Here is a 23,609-nt window from a genome sequence, read left to right as displayed (position 1 = left end):
CATCTCAGGCTCCCATGATCAATGGGAAAGTCAGTCATTTGGCCATCCGTGTAACATTGGAATCATTATGAACCAAACACCAGAGGCCAGCGTATCGAACTCCTCTGACTGTTTGGACCAGAGGTAAGGAATGCTGAACACACAGGCTCCATCGATGGCCCTTTGGGGACTGTGTGCTTGGTTTTGGATGGCATGATTTTTATTCTGCTCTAAAAAAGTCCTAAGACAAATCACGGTCTTCAGAGATGGCTTTCATCTAGTCATTCCTTGGCTGAAGAAAGCAACCGTGATGACTTCCCATGGCTCAAAAAGTCAGCCCCAGAACCCACATCTCGACATCACAGCTCTCCTTAATCTGTCCCCAGTGACTTCCTAATTGCCAAATCCGATAAGCAGTTCTCAGGTTTTCTTTCTCTGACATTTGGTGCTGTCAGTCAGTCTCTCTGGAACTTTGCTTCCCTTGGCTTTAGGAGATCACACGCCGCCTGTCCTTTTCATGATAGAAACCAACCGTCCTGGTGTGCCCAGAACTGAATGGTCTTTGGCACTCAGGACTTTATGTGCTAAGATGAGAAAGTGCCAGACACACTAGTACAGGTTGGTCACCCGGACACACCTCACAAATCTTCCCTGCCCAGCCCCCAACGTGGGCTCCTCTGTGCTGCCCATCCTTTGGAAGCACAGTTCTAACCTCCCCTCAGACAACACATTTTCTGGTATTTCCTGTTCACTGGGCGTTTAACTCTTTCTCTGCTCTGAGATGCAAGAAGTACCTCAGATTCAACAGGTCCCTCTAGGAGGCCCTGTCCATTCATGTATGCTCTTCTCCCAATGCCGCTCTCCATCGTCCTGCTGGCCTTTCATGTCTAACTTTAGTGTGGCCTGTTCCATATGGGTTTTCCTGATTTCTCAAGCCACTTCTGGTTTCTTTTTACTTTGACTTCCTTTCATGGAGACTGCACTCTAATCACACCGCATCCTAATATGCTATCTAATTTTGTACATAGATCATACAAGTCTTTGAAAGTAGGGTGTGAGAGACAAATAGAACTGAGTTTTGAGGCCCAGATCGACCAGTGATTCCCTAACACTTACTGAGCAAGTACCATGGAGGGCCAATATTTCAACTGCTTTACGTTGTGTTTCATTTAGACCTTTACAACGTTATGAGGAATCCTGTTATAGATGAACATGACTCCAAAATATAAAATAAGTGTCTGTGGAGATGTGGGGGACAGGGTCACACCTGAGCTGTGTGAACCCAAAACCATGCTCTCAGCTACTAACTCTTGTTGGGTTTCAGTGAAGGCAAGCTTATATATGCGGTGACTGTTTCCCAGAAAAACTCTTAATACTCTAAAGTTTATACTACTAGTGACTAAATCGTTCCATAAATACTCTTCTGATTCCCTCATAATCGGCCCAGAATGTCTGAACCAAAGCCCCAAGAGACCCCAGACCCATTAGAGCTTGATGCTAATGTATCCTATGGCACTCTTGCCCTCTACCACACCCCCATTGTCTCCTGCCTTGGCCTCAGACCATCATAACCCCCCCCCCCCAAGTAAATATTTTATCTTTCACAAGCAGCTGGAAGGAGAGAGGTGCACTAGCAGCAGGCTGGGTCAATCCTGTTTAAATATTGATCACAAACATCGTTAAAATAAAAGTCTATCGACTCAGCCGGTGACTTTGCAGCTTCAACACTTTGCAGAATGCAATTTGCCATGTGCAGCGACTCCAAGCAACTTGCTTGAGTTATGATGTTAATAAGTGAGGCTCCTCCTTCGGGAAAGCTCTGGTGTCCTGAAAGCAGCTGCAGAAAGGACCCGGCCCTTTGGTCGGACGCAATTACACAGACCTTCCCTGAGCCTCATCATCGCTGTAGGCCAGTGTTCTGGATGCTCCCGCTTTCCCTTTGGAAGCTAACGTGCTGCGCTTCCAGGAGTTGGCAGTGTGTGTCTGTTGTGGCCTTGAAAACATAGGGTGAAAGTGATGGGACGGGGAGTTGTAAGAGAATTTGGCAAAACTGGGTTGAGTCCATTCCTCTGCAGCGGTTTCCAGACTTGAGTATCTTCCAGATCAGCTGGAGGACTTGTGAAAAGGCAGATGGATGGGGCCGCCTCTGGGGTTCTGACTCAGTAACACTAGGGTGGGACACGGTCGGCTCCGAATGCCCTTAGGCTACAAATGAGGCAACCAAGACTGCAGAAGAAGAAAAGACTCATGTCCCTATCTCCCAGAGCAGCCACTACAGCTGAGGGATGAGTGACCACTCCTGGCAGACACGGTGATGGTGGGCAGAGCTACCTTTTAGGGGAAAACCCATCTAGTTATCACTTGGGGGAAAATCTGTATATTCCCACTTAATGGATGGAAGAAAGGGCATTCAGCGCTTGAGTTTCTGAAGGCTTTTTCAAGTGGCCTGGCTGTAGAAATTCACTCAATTTCAAGAATATGTATGTCCAGGGGTTCCTGGGTGGCTCACTCAGTTAAGTGTTTGTGTCTTGGTTTAAGCTCAGGTCATGATCTTGGGGTCCTGGAATTGAGCCCCACATTGGGCACCCCACTCAGTAGGGAGTCTGCTTGTCTTCCTCTTCTCCTGCGTCTCCCCCTCCTCCTGTGCACATGCTTTCTCTCTCAAATAAACAAAATAAATGTTTAAAAAGAAAAAAAGTGTATGACCACACTGCCTATGACTGACCTCCAGATAGATAGAGACTATGGTAAAAGGGGGTTACCCAAAAGAAGAGTGAAGAGGGATTGGCAGGCCCAGGCATAGACTAGGAAACACAAGTTTGTCAGACACGGAGCACACAGCCATATTCGATAGAAATTGGACATTGGAGAGATTCTAACAAATAGAAAATGACAAGTCAGTCTGCTTTTCAAATCGTCCTATGTGGAAATGTAGGTAATTGGGATGATTGGTTAGGAGTGGCGAAAGGGCTACGGACAGAACCCCAGTAATTCCACAGAAGCCAGCCAAGAGGTGAATTCTGTTGATCTATGTCCTTTTTCTGCTCTGGTCTCCTTCTCCTTCCTTCATGGCAAGCCCAGGGATCCTGAGTAAGCACATTCAGATAGTGGCCTTCTGGGTTCCTATGGGGAAAATGAAGTAAAATCTCATGCCTGACAGTCTTCCCTCTAAGAGGGAACATGAAGGCAATAGAAGGGTGGTCATTAACTAGTTTAACCCTGATACGGTCACAACGGTCCTGTTTTCTGACCCTGTGGTACCAACTGTCTCCCCGCTGTGACTGAGGTGGCAGAGAAGAGCGAGGAGAGTTTGAGCTTTCTGTGCATTTGTTCTGGGAAGCAGAGCGGGCTACCTGTGAGGCGCTCGCCACCATATGAGAGAGAGGAATGAGTCGGGCAAGTGGGTTTCCATCGTTGGGTTTGGATGGGGGTCTTCCTATAAATACGACACTAAAGCAAGTGTGTGTGCTTCTCCCCGTCCAGCTGAGATGGTCCATTTTGTTCCCTTCCAACGTTCCCTGTTGCATGGCTAACTCTCTCTGCTGGGGATTTTTCAGGAGTCCCGCAGGGTGGTGATGAGTCCTTCCGTGGCTTCTGTCACCGCAGCGAATACAGGACCAGGCGCTTCAAACTGAACTCTGAAGATAAACAGGGAGTGGAGGCCTCAGGAGGTCTGAAGGAGATAAACATTCCTAAATGCGCTTTCAGAGTTCAAGGCCCTTATTTAAAACAGCTGACAGGCTGAACTCAGCCAGCTTTGACTGGAAATTCCATCCCACTTGAATGCCAAGTTTATGTTGCTGCTCTATTACCCCTAAAGAGTGAATAAATAATAATTAAAAGACTAAATCTCTTCTAGGGAGACAAAAACATGCTGAAGAGAATCTTGAGAAAGCATTTAATCTGGAGGGGGATGGGTCTGAATTGTCTTGTTTTTCAAACACACCAAGCAAATTCTTACCTAAGGGCCTTTACACTTACTTTTTTATGGAATATTTTCTTCCCTCAGAAATCCATGTATATATTTCTCCCTTCCTCCATTAAACTTTCTGTTCAAATGTCAGTGCCCCAGAAAGTTTTCCCATACTATCTTTTCTAAAGCAGCATCCCGTAGTTACTCTCTCCTATTCTATTACCCATTCTATTTTCCTCATAGTACCTAATATTCCATTTCTGTTTTCATGTTTTTTTATTCTTTCTGGACTATCTCTTAGGGGTATGTAAGCTGCATAGAAAAGGGGTTTGCTTGCCTTTTTCTACCCTATACCCTGAGGGCCTCATCGTGATTTGCGTAGGGCTGGTGCTCCTTAAAGATTTGTTGAATTAATGAACTCTAGAGCTATTGGGGTCAGCTATCCTCTCAGAAGCTTTCAGAGAAGACCCTGCCTTTCTAGTCTGTAAAGTGTCCTACAGATGTTTATTAGTGGTAATGTATTCATCTCTAGTTTTATACCCTTTATTGAAAAGTATTCACCTTTAACTTAAAATCTTTCACTGCAAATTAGTTTCTTTTTTTTCTTAAGGGAAACTTCAAGTGGAAGTTAGCTGCCTCCTTCAAAGAAAATCAAAGCAAACGCTCATTTAATGACAGCTGGCGTATTTGGTAGCAGGCTTCTCAGGATGAGGGAGGGCCAGGGGAGCCATGTTTCCCCTAACATTCCCGGAATTACAAATCATGGAAATGGTCTAATTCCATTTGTATATATCTGATGATCCTATTTACTCAGAATTTCTCAGGGAGGATTTCATGTGAGCTCCTCAGCAGCCCTAAAAGTGGGACCATTACTATCCTTATTTATTGAGGCAGACTGGGAGGGCTTAAGCCAGCTATCCAAGGTCCCAGACACTTGGCAACTGGGAAACAACCGGTTAATAGAAAGAAATAGGCTTCAAACTCAGATAGTCAGGCCCTGAGTCCAGTGTGCTTTCTTTCCACACTGCCTCTGCTAGAGAACGTGATTTCCCGGGAAGGTGAAATTAGCTTTCCATTTCCTACCTGGGCACCCATCTAATGGATATCTATGCATTTTTCTAGCTGCCCTTGGGAAGAGAAACCAAGTCAACATTTTGCCTCCTCACACTAGCTTCTGCATCTGAGTTCCAACAGTCCAGAAGGAAGCAAGCATCCAGAAATCAATCAGAGTCCATTAACAGACTATGCTTGTTAATAGTCTAACAACAAACAGTAAATCCTCCTTTCAGCCTCGACTCACCATGCTGGCCCCACAGGGCCATTTCCTGCAGGGACATGGTGAAGCAGGGAGCAGTGTTGCTGAGAAAGCCCAGCCCAGACTCGGAGGACCCAAGGGCAACAAGGATGCCTCCCTGCCAAGGGCGCCCTTCTAGCCCGGTGTGCTTCCTGCGGGTAGAGCGAATTAACCAGGAGAGGAGCCCGGGCTCCATCCCGGCCCTGCTGGGTATGAGGCTGCGGTGCTGTAATTGCCTGACTCAGGGCTTGTGGCCAAGGAGGAGGTCAGGTGCCTGGGGCCTTCTTTAGCTGAAAAGCATAGTTATCGCAGGCAGCTGCTGCTTTCCCGGTGGGTGATATTCCTTTTAGGAAACGGTTTATCAGGTGATACCCCAAACAATCAGCATGGTGCTGTTATTCCACTTCTGGTCTCCAGTATTAATCAGGAAGGGGACTTGGGTGATGGCTCAAGCCCCAGAAGGGACTTGCGGCGGTCCACAAGGGGGGCAGACTAATTTACGGAGGAGACCGTGGGCTTCTGAAGGCAAAATCGAGAAAGTGGAAAAGAAGTAAACACCAAGTCTTTTGAATGAGAATCATTAAGTTAAGTCCTTGTGAAGACCTGTGATGTGTCCAGGAAAATGTGCCATACACTGTGGGGGAGGCAAATAAGATGAAGCATGGCCCGCAGCCTCAGGTAGCTTGCAACTAGGTGGGGAGAGAAACTAAAATATGTACCATATATAAACAAAATAGAATGGAACTGAACACTGAGTTGAATTAGTGATAAGTGTCAAAGTGACATTTGATAAGTGGACATTTGGCATATCTAGCAAGTGCCAAAATGAGTCACTGAATGGTCAGAGAAGGAATGCTTCATGGCAAGATGTGGCCTGCCCTGTTCACCTTAAATTATGGATGTAGGGGGACTAGGAGCTGGCAAATGGAGAGCCTCCAGGAGACAGGAAGACACAAGCAGAAGACAAACAGAATCCAACCCAATGATGACATCAATACGTAGCACTATGACTTCTCATAGTTTACGATGCACTTTTATGTAGTTAGCCTTCATAAATTTACAATAGGCTGATCTTATTAGAGAAGAAGACTAAGGCTTAGGGAATTTAGAAAAAGAGACTTAATATTACTCAGTCAATAGGTATCAGAGCTGGGGGGAAAAATCCAGTTCCATGCCTTTTCCTTTAATAATCCAGAAGACTTTCAAACCTTTATTGATGACAGCCCAGAGCAAGAAATATATTTGACATCATGACCTAGTACATACAAGATATTGCTTCACAAAATAGTGCTTGCCTTTACCGAGGAATGTTTCCTGATCTATCCTATTCTAGGCCATCAGATAGTTTTGGTTACATGAAGACCACCACAAAACCTGATGGCATAAACCAAGAATCATGTATTTTGCTCATGATTTTGTTGGGTGATTTTTCTAGACCAGTAGTAATCAACTAGGACATGTGGCCATGTCTGGAGATATTTTTGCTTTTTTAATTGGGGTAGTGATGCTACTGGCATCTAGTCAGTAGAGGTTGGGCATGCCGCTAAGCATATATGCTTAGCATACAGTCTGCCCCCAAGAATTATTGGACCCCAATGTCAATAATGCCAAAATTGCATAAACCTATTCTTGACTGGACTGGGTTCAGCTGACCTTTGTTGGGCTTGCTCATGAATCAGTGGTCAGCTGGTGGGTCAGTTGTGGGGCATAGGAGAGGCTGGTTGGGTCGGGATGGGCTTCAGTCACATATCTGATAGGCTTCAGTCACATATATGGTGGCAGTCCAGGGTACAGGTGATTGAGCTGTCTTTCTTCTTCCATAAGCTTGTCCAGGTTCATCCACATAATGATGGCCTCAGAGTTTTCAACAACTGCAAGAAAGGGCAAGTTCCAATGCCCAAGCATTTGGAAGTCCTTGCCTGCGTCATGCTTGTCATTGTTCCATTGGTCAGTGAATCACATGGAGACAAGAAGAAATTGAGGGCCATGACTCCAGCAATTTGCCACAATTTCATTAAAAGAAAATGCTGGTCATGACCTACTTACTGATCATAAGTTATCTTATCTTGCAAATGGATCACTACCTACAGACTGAGAGATCCTACTTTATATTAGACCCTTGACAAGTTATCCAATGGGATTTTTCTTTTTTTTTTTTCAATTTTCAGAATATCGGACAATGTCATAGGCATAGTAGGTGTCCATTGTTTATTTTATGAATGGCTTTAGAAATTAGAGGTGCTGGTAAAGAAACTTGCCCAACTCTGTAAGAGAAAATTGGCTGATTAAAGTGTATCAAGGGGCTGTCACCTCTAAAATGCCAAGCAAGGTCACATCATTAATGCAGCTAGAAGGATGGAGACTGAAGGTCCCAGATTCTTAACAGATTGACTTCTCTGGATTTTGTAGGTTCTCTCATAACTACCTTCCCAACTAGTTGCTTCATTCATTATTGATTAGGTTAGAATCCCTAGGCCTTCCCTACCTAATAAGGAAACGTGATACATATGATACACATTAAAAAAAGGATGTTTTATACTACAGTGATTAAAGATGGGAGAAAAAAAAATCATCAACACTCAAGAAGCTGTGAGCCTGTTAACTTTCTAAAAACAAAAGTTTTACTTCTTTTGGAGAAAACATGAAACCATATGGGCATGAATCAATGAACACTTTTTACTAAAAGTCCAGAAAAGTTGGCTTTGAGCTCATGGAATTAAGTGAGCTGAACTTTGCTGCCATTGAGAAGTCAAGGGACTCTTAAAAGTTGAGAGATGGGGAAAGAAGTCTGCTGTATTCTAGTCAAGCTGTAACCTGCCTTGTATTGTAGGACAAGTCATGATTCCTCCCTAGGCCTTAGTTTCCTCCTCTTTAAAGTGAAGTAGTGGGATACAAGGGGCATGAAGTCCCCTTCTATTGGGCAGTTCTGAGAGTGTGTACATCATCTGTGTTTTTTGTGGCTGGGAAGAATTCCACCTGTCTCTCCCCTTCCATCATTCTTTCAGGCACTGGACACTGTCCTGCTTTGAACAGAGTGAATTCTTGATGTCAATCAGGGTAACAGAATGAGAGTCTTCCTGCCTGTCCGCTGCAGGAAATTGCAGGCAGAAAATTAATCCAGATCTTTACACCAGATCTCCCACCATACAACATCTGACAGGGAAGGCCTCTCACTTCCCTTCTGGTTCCCACATGTCACAGAACCTGTTGATGCATGATTCAATCCCCCATTCCCATTAAAGTTAACCATCCCCTTGAAAATGAATGCACAGTTAACAAAGTGATAAGTTGATGCTTAAACTTTAAGCAGATTGCTTCCAGCTAATCTCAGTTAAGTGGCAGACGAAATCATAGGCACTCTCAGCACTCTGTAAGCCCCAGTGCCCAAGAAAATGAGTGGGCTCCTAAGGGAAAATCTTTGCAATGTTTCTTTTTCTGGAAGCTAAAATAGAGTGAGTCCGGGGTGGGGCTGGGGAAGAAGGAGAATAGCAAGAGTGTTCAAAGTTAGCTGTGTGTCCTCAGGAATATCACTTAACCACTCTGAGAGTCAACCTCCCTACCAGTAAAATGGGGATAATGAGACCCTTGTTTCAGGGTTCTTGTTCATTAACAAGGAGTAGACAGCGGGGAGTAAAATGATTTACCCAATCCCTGCACATCTGAGGTTTTCAGTAATAAGGGAGGGAGTGGTGGGATTTGCCCAGGCAGTGCTTTATTGCCAGTGGAAAACTAAGAGGAGACTCCCTCCCACCGCACCCCCCCCCCTTGCTGGTGAAGATCTTTTTAACAGAGAAGACGCACTTGGGGGAAGTGGGGGGTGAGGGCAGAATTGTTTACTTTCCAAAGATACTTTTCAAATATATAAATTCTCATCTTTTTGTGCGTAAGACAGAAAATCTTTCATTCCCCCCACCCTTGGATCAACAAAACAGAGCAGTACTTTCTTGTCCCTGGCATGAGGGCACACAGTGCTTCAGAAGAAAGAAGAAGCTATTAACAAAGAGGAAGGGAGGAGGGAAAACAAACTGACCTTGAGATGAATGAAGGGATCAAGTGAGCTCCCAACAATGCAGTCAGTCTCCTTCTTTTCTCTCAGCTTCAGTTGTACCAATACTGACATTTCCTGTGAGTGAGGATGTCTGCATATTTATTGAACAAACAATTACATTCCCAGAACCGGATCAGCAGGACCCACGGACCCAGTGATGGGAAGGGCAGTGGCTGCCTGTCCTCAAAGAGCTTCCAGGCTAGAAAAGAAGACTTATCCAACGTCCACAAAGGAGGGATCCCAGCTGGCTAATCTGGGACAACAGGGAAGATAACAGGTGTAGTGACAGACTGGAGATTAAAGGACAAGCAGGGATTTCTAGGTAAAGAGAGTGGAATGAGGAAGTTTTCTAGGTAGACGTACATCAAGGAGAATGCCCTGGAGAGCAGAGTTGGGGACACATTAGGAAGAGAGAAAATTTACAGATGGCCAGGGTAGAGTGAATGAGGGAAATGGGGGCAAGGAGCAGTGGCTATGAGGTGGACCTCACTGGACTGGACAGGATCTAGCTTGTCCTTTTGAGCTGGGGACAAGGAAGGTAAGTCACTTTCTGAGATCACAGAGCTGGTTAGTGGCAGAACAGCTATGTATAGCTTTTTCCAAGCCCTTTTGTCCATACCTACCCAGAAAGGGAAGGAGTAAGCTTCAAGTTAGAGAATAGCTGTGGTTTCCAAATTGTCTGCCAAGGCACCCCACAGTAATGTAACAAACTCACTGGCATGTTGCTGGATATTTCAAAAAAAAATTTTTTTTGAAGATTTATTTATTTATTTGTGAGAGAGATAGAGAGGAAAGAGGGGGAAGGGGGAGAGAGAGAGAATCTCAAGCAGAAACTCCATTGAGTGCAGAGTCCAGTTGGGGCTGGATCTCATGACCTTAAGAACATGACTAGAGCTGAAACCAAGAGTTGGATGCTTAACAAACTCAGCCACCCAGGCGCCCCTGTAGATTTCAAATTTTTAAGTAAGACTTAAGTAAGTTAAGTTAACTTAAGTTAACTTAACTTAAGTAAGACTTTTATAGTAAGACTCAACATCTTTCAGATACCATACAAATTATCAGCTCAGGCTAGCTCATGCTTCGCCATTAGATTGCACTACATGTCCCTTAATGTCATTGCATCTTTTTAAAAAATTATTGTGGTAACAAAACTTGCCATTTTAACCATTTTTATGAGTACAGTTCAGTGGAATTAAGTATATTTACATTTCTGGGCAGACATCTCTGCTCTCATCTTGTGAACTTTCTCATCATCCCAAACTGAAACTCTGTATTATTAAAGAAGATGGAATCAAATGGAGTCACTTATGTTATGGGGTCTTAAAATGCAGCTGGGAGACCATAGAGGAGGCAGGCTTCATGCACTTCCTCACTGAGCAGAACCATGACATTCTGAATGGGAAATACCCCAAGGACTTCACAAGAATACCTACAACTCACTACGGGAACAGACGTTTGTTTTGTGATCGCTTTAGCAACAGATTATATTGAGCCAAGTTTTGTTTTCTGTCACCAACACCAATCAAAATTCTTTGTAAACAATGTATACAAGCATTCCCTTTTTGTCTTTAAAAATCCCTGACTTTTGCTTCCTAGTGGAACACTATTTGGGTTGCTGCCCAAATCTGTAGACGCCCCCCATTACAATTCTTTGATTCCAAACAAATGCTTTTGCTTCATTATCGTCTCCTGACAATTCTAGGTTGACTATATCTGTTAAACAACAACTCCCATTCTCCCCTCCTTTCAGCCCCTGCTAACTACATTCTGCCTTCTGTCTCCATGAATTTGGCTACTCTAGGTACCTCATGTAAGCAGAATTATGCAAGAGCTGTGCTTTCTTGCCTGGTTTATTTAGTACAATGTCTTTAAGGTTCATCCCTGTAGTAGCAGGTGTCAGAATTCCCTTCCTTCTTAATGGTGAAACATCCCATTAAATGTATAGACCACATTTTGTTTATCTATTCATCTGTAGATAGAACCACGACTTGGCTCCGCCTTCTGGCCATTGTGACTCTTGTTGCTATGAACATTGGTGTACAAGTGTCTGTTCAAATCCCTTCTTTCAATCCTTTCAAGGATATTCCCAGAAATGGAATTGTTGGATCATGTGATTCTATACATAACTTGTTGAAGAGCCACCATATCATTTTTTGTGGCAGCTGCGCCATTTTACATTCCTACCAGCAATGCCCTGTGACACCGTTGTGAAGTTGTGTTTATAGTAGCTGCTATGAGAATAAGCAAGTATTACATTAAAACCAGTGTGGAACAGGAAATAAGAGTGATTGCATTTAATCTGACTCCAAGGTCGAGAGTTCTGCACATGTCCCATTTGTCAGCAATTGTGGTTATTTGAGATAAAATGCAATTTTTTTCTTTCAATTAATGTGCATTATTTTTTTAAATGGCTACTATCTTGTTAGGACATAATATTATATATATTTAACCTAACTTGAGCTAGGTATGTATCTAAGCTAATTATTTAATAATAAATGAAACAGTTGTTTCCTTTGGCTTAGGGACACACACAAAATCAATTACTGAGACTAAGAATGGCCATGAACCGAGAAAGTCTAGAAACCTCTGAGCCGGAGGGGGAGTGAGAGGGAGAGTCCTTAGAAACTCTGGGCCTGTCTCCACTCTCTTCTCAGTGGTTTAGGTCAAGGTGCCTCTGATACCCAAATCTTCCAAAATCTGATACCCAAAATTCCAAAATCTTTCCCATTTCAAATACTACAAAGTCCAATGATGCCTGTAAGGCCCTGAGCTGTTTCTTCGAATTGGGGTTCAGTGACTGAGTGTGTTTGTTTTTGGTGAGAGGGTTGTACATGTGAGTAATGATTATTAAATTAGTTAATAGTACAGAGAAGTACATCTTAAAATATATATAATCTCTGGGCTCCTTCTGTGTTAGAAACGCCAGCTCTAACTATCTCAACAGCTCAGACTTGATCGGATGTAACAGTTGTCTCTCCAAAATGAAGGTCGAATTACACTAATAAAAACATATTTCAGAAGTCACTTTCTCTGAGATGTACCTCGCTCTCCCAGCAGAAATGGTTCTTTACTGCACATGGTCCTCTAGTTTTGCTCTTACACCTTTCAGTTAAAACACTTGTTCTGTAGTATTTTGTTATTTGCCTGTGCCTCCTTACTTTTGCTCTAGAAAATGAACCCCTGAGGACAGAGACTTTAAGTTATTTATCACTGAGGTCCTAATTCCTGCAAGTATTAGTTTAATTATCTGGGGTGGGGGGGGAAGAAACAGTAAAAATGTTAGTAACTTTAGCCCTAGGAATTCCACTGTTGTAATTTATCACAAAGAATTATAAGTAAATATATAAGTGTTATGGACAAAGATGTTCTTAGCAGTGTTATTTCTAATCCGAAGAATAAATTTGTACTTAAATTTAAGTGTTCAACAATAGGGAAATGTTTAATTAAACCATCACACATCTGTTTGATGATCAGGGAGCCATTAAAAATTATGTTTGCAAATATTTTATAAAAACAACAAAATGCTTGTGTCAGTATATATTCAAGTTTTTAAAAGTAGGATTCAAAATTGTCATTATAATACGGTCTCAATTTTGAAAAACAGAAACTGATGCATTAGGTGGGGAAAAATCCTTGGGAGAAAAATAGATTAGGACTATTTTAACAACTTGTCTGTAAATAATTAATACTTTTCTTCCTTCTACTCTTGTTACGTTTTCCATGACTTGTCGAAACATGCAACTTAGTTTATGATACTCTCCTCTCTGGGAATACGTTTCTGTTTTCTTTGTATTTGTGGTCAATTCTCTTGATTCAGCTCAAATCCTAGTTCTCCCATCCTGTCTTTTCCATCTACTTCTCTGACCTCTTACAGCTTTCGCACAATCAAAGTTTGAGCTAAAAAGGATGCTATTCTTTTGATTTCTCTCTAGTATCGCACAGTCAGTAGAAGTGGAAAGCAGTTTGAATCTGGAGGCAGTATTCCCCAATGTGAATGTTCATCAGGCCACTTCCTCCCTGAGTGACCCGGTGAAAGTTACCTATTCTTTTAGTGCCTCCTTTTCATTATCCTTATATAGAACCTCATCTTGAATTCTTACAGTTAGAGATCATGTCCTTGTTGCCCATGATATCCTAAGGCTTTGCTATATAAAAAGTTAAAAATGTAAATTTCAGTTAATTGCATGTGACTTACCTCGGGAACATCATCACATTGGCTGTAGACATATTCATAGACCCGAACTACGTTGCCCTGAAGTAGATCAGTAGTAATTACAACTAGCTGTGCTTGATATTGCTTTAAATTTTAAAGGTCATTATGTTTTATTTACCTATTATAATTCATATAACTCCAGGAAGACTCTCATTTGTTCATTTCCTGGACTAGCTTATTATTGAATTTACATTCTGTGATAGTCACTATTCTAGATTCCAAGTTTACAAGTAGTACCCTTATTTGCTTTCAAGGAACTTTAATTTAGTGATCATGGTAGTGGTGAGCACAGACAAGGTGATGTGTAATTGCCATGCAGTGTGATAAGAAAGTAGAACTATGTATCAGACACATGAGAAGCACACAGGCAAGACAGTTTCAAAAAGAAGCGAGAAAACAGCAAAACCTTTCCAGAGGAAGAAGTGATGCTTGAGCTGAGTCTCAGAATGATGAGGGATTATCCAAGCGAATTGGGTTTGAAAATGCCATTCAAGGAAAAGAAAACAGCAGGTTCAAAGGGTTGGCATTTCTTTTCCTCTGACACTTTATTTTGGGGAGACAACTTTTATTTCTGGTTGAGTAAGAGCTGTTGAGATATTTAATGGTAGTGCTACTGACCCAGAAGAAGGAGGTTCAGAGATGTATACCTTTAAGATTGATTCTCATTGTGAAACTGAAGGTAATTCAAAATGTCTGGAGCATAAATTACAATCTAAATCTACTGAAAATGTGAAGGTATTCATGAATGCCATATTGAGGCTTGAAGCTGGAAAGCTGAGCATAGGTCCTGTGCATAGAGTCCTGAGTTTGAGGAAGTGAACGTGGACATCCTTTCTGCTATTACCTCCTCAGAGGTAATCTCTGAGGTAAGGTAATCATGGATATACATTCTGCTATGGCCTGAGTCTGAGGAGGTAAACTTAAGAAAACACACTAAGGGACCTAAAGCTGGAGGGGTAACCATGTGTACCATGCTATGGGGACCTGAATCCATCCTCACAAGGAGAACAAGCTTGAGAAAGGCCTTAAAAGCCAAATGCCATTATTGGATTAATTTCTTTGAAAGAAGAGATTGGAGGAAGGGAATTTTATTTTTGAAGGTGTTGCAGGAATCCAGGAAGACCCAAATAAAGGTGGATGTGGCACAGAGACAGTGGGAAACTTAATCTGAGAAACTTAGAGTCAAGGTCAGCAGAATGACAATGGATTGAGCGTGGGAGGTTAAAAAGAAAGACATGTAAGTTGTCCTGAATATGTGGCTTCAGAAAGTTAGTGAATGGTGGTGATATCACTAAGACAGAAAGTCAGGAGGATTTGTCTGTTTTAGAAGGAAAAATAAAAGCATGATTTTGAATTTGATCTGTGCTTGAGTCACTGTAGAGTATCTAGGCAGAGACTCATAGATAGTAGACAGCTGGATATTTGGAGTTTGGAGCTCAGGAAAGATAATCTAAGACATACTTCAGATAGATGATGATAAAATAAGGCTTTAGAAGTAGAAGTAGAAAACAGAAATCATCCACTATAGAAAAAAATAGAGGAAGTGAAAATTCTAGTAATTATTGAGGTTGAACATTTAATGTCATTTGGAGCTTCCTGGAAGTCTGGGCAAAATGGAAGCTGATATTCTGTCCACATTGTGTTTCTGTTTGTCAGAGCTTGTGGAAAAATTGAGTCTGCCCAATGCAGTACATCAGGAAATTTGGGGAAATGGCATAGTGCTAATGACACTCCCTACAAAGAAAGGCTGGAGAATGCGATTTGAGGACTGCATTCACATTGCCGCCCTGAAAACATTTTCCACTAGAGAACAAATACTTGACCCTGTCAGAAGTCATAGAGAAAGGCATCAATATGTTGTTTAAATATTTGTAAGAATTGGGTATCTTAGGAAAACAAAACAATTTCTTTAAAAAGAAATTCGAATAACCCTTGTGATTCTCCAAAGACTGATTGCTTAAAGCTGACTGGAGTTTTATCCGGATTCCTCGAGCAGCCACTGAGGCCTGGCTATTGTGTTCTTCTCCCCATTTGCAGACAGCCCTTCATGCCAGATGCTGGACACCATAATCACATGTGAAGTCGAGACCCCTGGCCCATACCTCCGCCATGGCTTGGTTGGGTATATTTTTTGGAAGGGATTGGAATATCTCAACCACTGCCAATGTATGCCATTCCCTTTATCCTCCTCTGGGTGGGGATGTGTTTCTCTCCAGTGAAGACAACTTGTCTTTAGAGTTGCCTGGTCATCAGGAAAGTTAGCCAATTTTATTACGACCTTATTAAATAGAGCTCAGCTTTATGTCACCTGTGTCTTCAGTTGCAGTGACATGTCAGGACCTTGCAAAAGTGGGTGTATGAGACTGTGGGTTCTTTAGAGGAGAGATGGTGGATTCACTTCCCCAGCTGCTATAGTAAAGCACCTTGAACTAGGAGCCTTGAACGACAACACTGTATTGTCTCACAGAGCTGGAGGCCAGAAATCCCAGACCCAGGTGTGGGCAGGGTTGGGTCCTCCTCCTCCTCTTCCTCCCCCTGCCCATCCTCCTCCCCTACACCCCCCTTCTTCTTCTTTTAAGATTGATTGGTTGACTGATTGACTGATTTGACAAGTGAGAGCAAGCCAACAAGCACAAATGGGGGTGGGGGGTGGCGGGCAGAGGGAGAGGGAGAAGCAGGCTAAGCAGGGAGCCGGATGTGGGGCTCGATTCCAGAACTCCAGGATCATGACCTGAGTGGAAGACAGACACTTGACTGACTGAGCCACTCAGGCTTCCTGGGTTGGTTCCTTCTGAGGGCCATGAGGAGAATCTGGTCTGTGGCTCTCCCCTAGCTTCTAGTGGTTTGCTCACACTCTGGTTTGTAGCTCAATCTCTGCCTCCGTCTTCCACAGCTGGTTACCAAGGGCCCACCTCTTCCTGAGCCCAGATTTCCCCCTCTTATAAGGAACCAGTCATACTGGATTAGGGCTCACCTTCAGGACCTCATTTATAACTCAATTATATTTTTAAAGGCCCCTCTTTCCAAACAAGGACACATTTGAAGTGCTGGGAGGTAGAGATTCAACACATCTTTGTGTCAGGACACAGTTCAACCTATTTCACGTTCTTAGGAAGTGTGGGCTTCTCACATTTGGCTTTTCTTATGTGTTAGCCTTGCCTGTGGAGCAACACATTCAGGGCCCCTTCCTCTTGCTTCCAGGGTAACCCGACCCTTTGCTCTTCTGCACATGGCTACCATTCCTACCACAGCCGAGAACAGTATGAATAATTTCTTATATTTCTTCAGGGAAACATTTCCCAAAGTGTGCTCTGCAACTTTAGTCATGCAAGATACTCTGCAATAAAAGATTCCACAGTCGATTTAGTATTGGAAAGATATTCACAAATCCCACAATTAGAACAACCGCCACAACCCTTTAACTTTATTGTTGTTTTTTTGACTCGAGAATCTCACTAACATCCCATGGAATTAATGTTCTACAGAGAACATTATGGGAAATGCTAGTTTAATGTTTTACCGTTTACAAAACATATTCATAGTTATTATCTCATTTGGTTCTCAAAACAGGCTCTGGTGGAGGCAGAGTGGTTATTAGGGTTTTACTGTGGAAAAGCCACCGTTTGAAGAGGTCCAATCATTGGCCAGGACTGGGTGGCAGGAAGCAGTGGTGAGAACATTCTCGAGTCTCTGCCTCTTGATTCTCAGCCCAGTGTTTCTTTTTTTTTTTTTTTTTTTTTTTTGCCTGGCAGTCAATTTCTCAAGAGTAAGCAGCCTGTTACATAATCTCTCCCTGTCTCTTTCTTTGCTACCACCCTTGAATTCAAGGCAATTCTGTGACCTTTTCTGAGAAGTAGCACATCTATCTCTGGGTGAGGGGAAGAAGGGCAAAGCAGACAATAGGGAGCAAACCCATATCCAGAACACCCCACCTCATGTTGCCTACCTCCTCCTCTCCCTCACTTTTGTTTTATAGTTAGCAGTGGGTACACTCTCTTCCTCTCTTTTACCTCTGCCCTTTGGGGAGAACTTCCGTAGGCTTTGTGTATAACCTCGCTTCAACCTCACCACACATTCTTCCTAGTCCAATGTCCTCTTTCCCTCTCCGCACCCTCCTCCCTCCCACATCTTTAAGTGACCCTACTTCATCGGTTCCTGAGACGCTAGTGACACTCAGAACATCCCTTTCATCTCTTAGATGTTGTCTGTTGCCATAGAAATTTGTCTGAAGGGAGTCTTTGGGTTGCTGGAACATGCCTTGTGGGGATCACAAAAGCTTTCAGACACTGTTGGGACCAGCTGGTCCCTGTGCCATTATCACCCAAACTATGAATCGGAAATAGTCCAGGGCTCCACCACCTTGCCCACAACCCACTGCCCAAAGACAGCGCGAGGGACAGTCACTCCACGTGTAAGGAGGAAGTTTCATTCAATTTAAAGAACATCTATGGACACTCTATTACTTGAGGTTCTAGGGGGACAATTCCCAAGCACACGGGGAGTGAAAGTGGAGCTTATGTGACAGACTGGGGTGATCTGACTATGATCTTACATGGCAACTTTTTTTTTTTTAATATTTTATTTATTTATTTGAGAGAGAGGGAGAGAAAGAGAGACAGTGAGAGAGAGCATGAGCGAGGAGAAGGTCAGAGGGAGAAGCAGACTACCCGTGGAGCTGGGAGCCTGATGCGGGACTCGATCCCGGGACTCCAGGATCATGACCTGAGCTGAAGGCAGTCGCTTAACCAACTGAGCCACCCAGGTGCCCCACATGGCGACTTTTTTGATGTAATAACCTCAGTGTCATCCCTGGGGTGGAGTCAGCAGTAAGCCATCCTGGGAAGGGATAAGGAACTGGGCTGATTTCATGTGGCAAGACTCCCAGCTGGTGGCTCATCCCCGGGGGTGTAGCAAGTGCTGCAAAAATCAGTCTCCAAAGGCATCTGTGAAGCCCAATGGAGCCATCGGAAGGGTGTCCAGCCATGTGGGCATGCGGGGCAGGACACCTATAGACAGGGAGCAAGATCCAGGGTCTGAGCAGCAGTTCCCAGGGTAGTCGTCTGCTACAGGGACCCCTTCAGCCACTGTCTGCGGTCCCTGCGAAAGGGCTGAAGGTCATTAGGGAAGGTAGACACACTGCACTAAGGAAACATTTTGCCTGTGTTTCTCCTCCTATTTCCTCCTGTTTCCCCTGTTCTGCCTTGTTTCTGGCAGTTGGTGTATTACTTTCCTTCTATATTACCCTCTAGGGCAGTTCTTCCAACCTCAGCAGTACTGCTGTTTTGGACTGGGTCATTCTTCACTGGGGGAGCTGCTGTGTACATCTGAGGGTGCTTACTGGCATCTCTGGCCTTCATGCACCATGTACCAGGAGCAGGCCCCCCGATTGTGTCCACCAAAAACCATCTCCAGATATTGCCAGGTGTTCTCTGTGAGGAAAAATCACCTCCTCCACCCACACTCCAAGTTAAGAACCACGATGTCGGGGGCTTTAGAAGGAAGTAGCGACCAGAGCAAAGTCCCAAGCCAAAAGCTGGGGTTGCAGCCTGCACCTCAGTCGTGACTGGGAAATGAAGAGTCAGAAAGGAGTCTTAGGACTTTTGCAGCTGAGTCACAAACATAGAAGCCATTCACTCGCGATCAGTGGGTCACTTGCTTGGGGCCCAGCGGGCACGTGGGGCTCGTAGGGCTTGGTTGCTCTGGGCACATTAAGTACGGAGCCTATTGACAAGATGAATTCAAGATTTGGCCAGTTGTAGGGTACAGAATCTTTGAACTTGGTCAGAATGATTCGAGACGGAGGGGTGCACTTAGGTCTCTATTACCTCCAGCAGAATGAACCCAAGGAAAATAATCACAAGTACTACGGGACGGGGATGATAAATATTTATATGAAACTATGCACCACACACTGTTCTAATAACTTTGTCCTTTTCGTTCTCTCATCTAGATAGACGTCCAGTTCATTTCCTGACCTCCTTCGGGTCTCTGTTTAAATGTTAGCATATCAGAGCAGCTTTCCTGGTCATTTTATGTAAAACAGCAAGTGTCTTCCCTATTACTCTTAATCCCTTTTACCCTGTGTGCTGGTTCCTCAGCGCGCCTATTGCCATCTGACATATTGCATATTTGCTTTTTAATTACCTATCTCCTCGCTCATGAAAGTGAGCTCTATAAGGACGCTATCTTTTTTCCACTTCTGTGCAACACTAGTAATGTCATTTGAGGGACTATTATGGGCTGAATTGTGTTCTCCTCAAAATTTATATGCTGAAGCCCTACCCTCTAGTACTTTGGAATATGACTATATTTGGAGACAGGGCCTTTAAAGAAGTAATTAAGTTAGAATGAGGCCATTAGGTGGAGGCATAATCCAATAGGATTATGGTGTCCTTATAAGAGGAGAAAATTTGGACACATGAAGAGACACCAGGAATGTGCACACTCAGAGAAGTGTGCCCGTGTGAGGACACAGCCAGATGGTGCCATGTCCACTACAAGGAGAGAAGCCTCAGAAGAAACCAGACCAGCCAGCACCTTGATCTTGAACTTCTAGCCTCCAGAAATACATTTCTGTCATTCAAACCATTAACTTTGTATTTTATTATGAAGCTTTAGCAAATTCATATAGGGGCCCAGTAAATGAAAATGCAAGCACTTTATTAAAAAAGCAGAAAAAAGGTGCTGTGCAAGGTACTTAGATATAAAGCCTTTTTCTTTTTTTCCGATCTCTCCAGGACTGTCATGGTGGTTTTTATTGGCGCTGTAAAGTCGCACTCCATCGGGCCTGGGCATAGTGGCTGAGCCAGTGCAGACCCTCACAGCTGCCCACAGGACCACCCAGTGACTCGAGGCAGTTGAAGTCCACGGACTGCCAGGTTCCAGCTGCTGGACTGAGGCACTGTGCTGCACAGAGGCAGAAAAGTCAAGCCAGGGAGCTCCCTTTCCCACAGGCCCTCTACTCCAACCCATGATGGATGGGCAACCCTTAACAGTATTGTAACCTTTGTGCTGGAATGCTCTAGTTCCCTGGCTGGGCTGGGGGTGGATGAAGGCCGCCTGCCAACTTACACGTTGGCACCCCTTGAGCAGAGAGGGAATGGTCACTGTCACACTCTGAGCCAAGATGCTACAGGGTAGGCGTACCTCACTCTTTCCAGATATGTGTTCAGACCGCCACCGGGAGCAGACAGCAACACTGGTTGCTGGATGGGAACTGGGAAGAGGAAGCCAGGTGGGGTCAGAGCCTTGGGGAGCAGGTGAGCAGGTGGTCATCATCTGCTCTGGGGAGAGAGGCCCGCACCTGCTGCTGAGGTTCTCAACCCTCATTTACGTTCCATTGTTCTATTAGACTTCGCTTACAAAATGCAAGTTCAGAACTACAGGGACTGAGAATTTTAAGTGAGCAACCCCTGAACACTGAACCCCATGTGTAAGGGTTTTCTTAACACAGGACTCCATGCACCGGCTCAGGCGGTCTCCCCATGAAGCCAGCCCTGCTGCTACGTCCCCAGAGTCTGGAACACTGCCTCGTGCATAGTGGTTGAATCATTATATCATTCAATACATGATCATGTATTAATCATGATAACCATGATCATCTTTAATTATGAATATATTTATATCATTCGATCTTCACGAACAGTCCTAAGAGGTAGTTTCCTTCCACTGAACAGATGAGGGTATGGAGCCATGCTCGGGTCAGGAGTTTACTCGGCAATGAGAAGCTGACCTTGGAGATGGCATCATGGAGCAGGGCGAGAGCCACTGCTGGGACCTGGTTCTTCCGCCGGGCATGGGGGGAGGACATGCTCCGACAGTAGTTCAAAGAATGGGCTTTGTAGTAGGACCGACCTGGGTTTGAGGCCTGGCACTGGCACTTCTTCGCTGTGGGATTTATGTAATTCTCTTTCCTAATCTGAGCCTCAGTTTACTTACTTGTCACATGAGAATAATAAAATCTACCTTGTGGAATTGTTCTAAAAGTTCAATAATGCAGTGTTTCACAGCACACTTGGCACCTGGTAAGCAATCAACCAATGATGGTTAACATTATTATTATTATCACTATTATTATTATTATTATTATTTTTGGAAGTAGCACAGCACTTCCTAACGACTGCACAGTCAGGCTGCCTGCATTCCAGTCCCAGCTGGATGAACCTTGAGAAAGCTGCTTCTCCACACCCCAGCTTCTTCATCTGTAACAACACAGATAAAAATAGTCCCTCTCTTACAGGGTTATTTTGAAGATGAAAGGAACTGATGTTTACAAAACCCTTAGAACAATACCAACTGCACAAATACATACTCTCTCCATGTTTGTTTAATAAATAAATATCAGTCTATGGGACAGCGCTACCAACTCCCTTTTTTATGTTTATTCCTTAAAACTCGCATCTTGAAACTCAGGGTGTGCTAGGCTGGGGGTGGTCCAAGTCCTGTGCATTCACCTGAGGCTGTTACGCTCTTCAAAGCAGTGGGACGTGCACTGAACTTGGGGCGGACTGACCCTCTCCATCACACTTGCCTTCCTTACCTTCTCTTTCTCTCTCCTCTTCTCTGGGGCTGGCTGTCCCCAGCGGGGGGGTGGGGTGGAAAGGGGGTGGCGGCCCGGAGGGGCAGTGGGGGGATTGAGCTCGAGTCTTTCCCAGACATTTTCCATTTCTAATTTTCTACTTATCTAACCTCTTTCTAAAAATCTCCCAAACATGAGTGTGACTGCTTGGTTTTCTCAGCTTCCATTTCGTGGTGGACAAAGAATGCTTCTGGTTCCGGGAGCGTTTCACTCCTGATCTGACCCCATAGGAAAAAGTAAAACAAACAGATGGGCTCATTCTCCTGGGATTCGGTGGCTGGGTTTCCCTGTAGAATTGCTGACCTCCCCCTTGCTGGCTGCCTTCACTCTGAAAGGTCATTGATAACATTGTCCTCAGTTCCAAAGATCTATTTCCCATTTCCTTGCCAATCTTCCCTGCAGCCCACCTCTCGCTGACTCCATCTCTCCGTGTGGGTAATCCCTCCTAAGCACCGTCCCCTTGGGGTCCCTTCACCCCCCAAATCCCATGGATCCCTCCTCCAATTCTAATGCGGGGAGGATGCTGAGAGGTGGGTACCCCGAGAGTGAGGCCAGGTTGAAGACTTTATCTGCTCCTTGCAGCTGCATCTTTTGTGACTTGCATTCTCCCGCTCGTCAATACTGTTTCCCATTAAATTAAATAGCTTATTGACTGGTATGCCACATGGCAATGGGGTTGATGGGATTCGCAGAGACTCCTCACTCCTCCCGCCCTCCCCCCACAATCACAGGTCACTGCTCAGTAAATCAGCGGGTAATGGAGTTTGAACTCTCAGAATCAGCTCTGTGTACCCTTTTTATTTGTTTTTAATTTGTATCAATGGTAATTCTGTCTGTTTCCATTTATGTGATGGTACAGGCTGCAGAGCTGAGGAAGTACCCTTTTTTACCCCATTAGCCACAGAGGGGGCATATCCTTTCTCACTTTCTTTAGGGCAAACCTGCCCCAGTGGGCAGGGAATGTTCACCTTGCCGGAATGTTCCGCCTTTGTCCGGGCTAACCACGGCGCCTCCCGTCTCCACCAGTCCAGGCCTGAGCACTGAATTCATTTTCCTCCGTCTGTATCCCCTCTACTTCTTCATTCTTCTATGAACAGAAGATGGGAATGTCTGGAAGAGGGAGAAACTTGCACCCCATGAGCTCCAGGGTCGTAGGGCTGGGGAACTCCTTTCTGCCTTGCTGGCTAAGTAGTTTGCATATCGCTCCCGCTGGCAGCTAACTAAGTCAGCATCTCTAGTGCGGTCACTTTATTTGTCTGCAGGTGAATGCCATTTACAGCTTATTAGTGTCAGGACACGACTGTAAAGTAGATCTAGTTTGCTGGAGCGCCCTTTAACTTCCTTCGGTCATCCACTTTTCTCCCCTCTGGCCCTGTAAGAAATACAGAGATACAGAAAGAAAATTAAAAAGCACTTTAAAAAATGGTTGAAATAAGATGGAGAATGTAAATCCACCAAGATTTCCCAAGACGGGGGGGGGGGGGGGGGGGGGGGGGGGGGGGAGAGGGGGGGAAAAGGGGGGGGGGAGAGAAAGGGGAGAGGGGGGGGGGGGCGCCCGCCCGGAGGGGGGAGGGGGCGGACCGG

The sequence above is a fragment of the Enhydra lutris genome, unplaced genomic scaffold (assembly GCF_002288905.1).
Source record: "Enhydra lutris kenyoni isolate GAN:26980312 unplaced genomic scaffold, ASM228890v2 scaffoldscaffold91, whole genome shotgun sequence".
NCBI lineage: Eukaryota > Metazoa > Chordata > Mammalia > Carnivora > Mustelidae > Enhydra > Enhydra lutris.
This window is presented reverse-complemented; position numbering follows the sequence as displayed.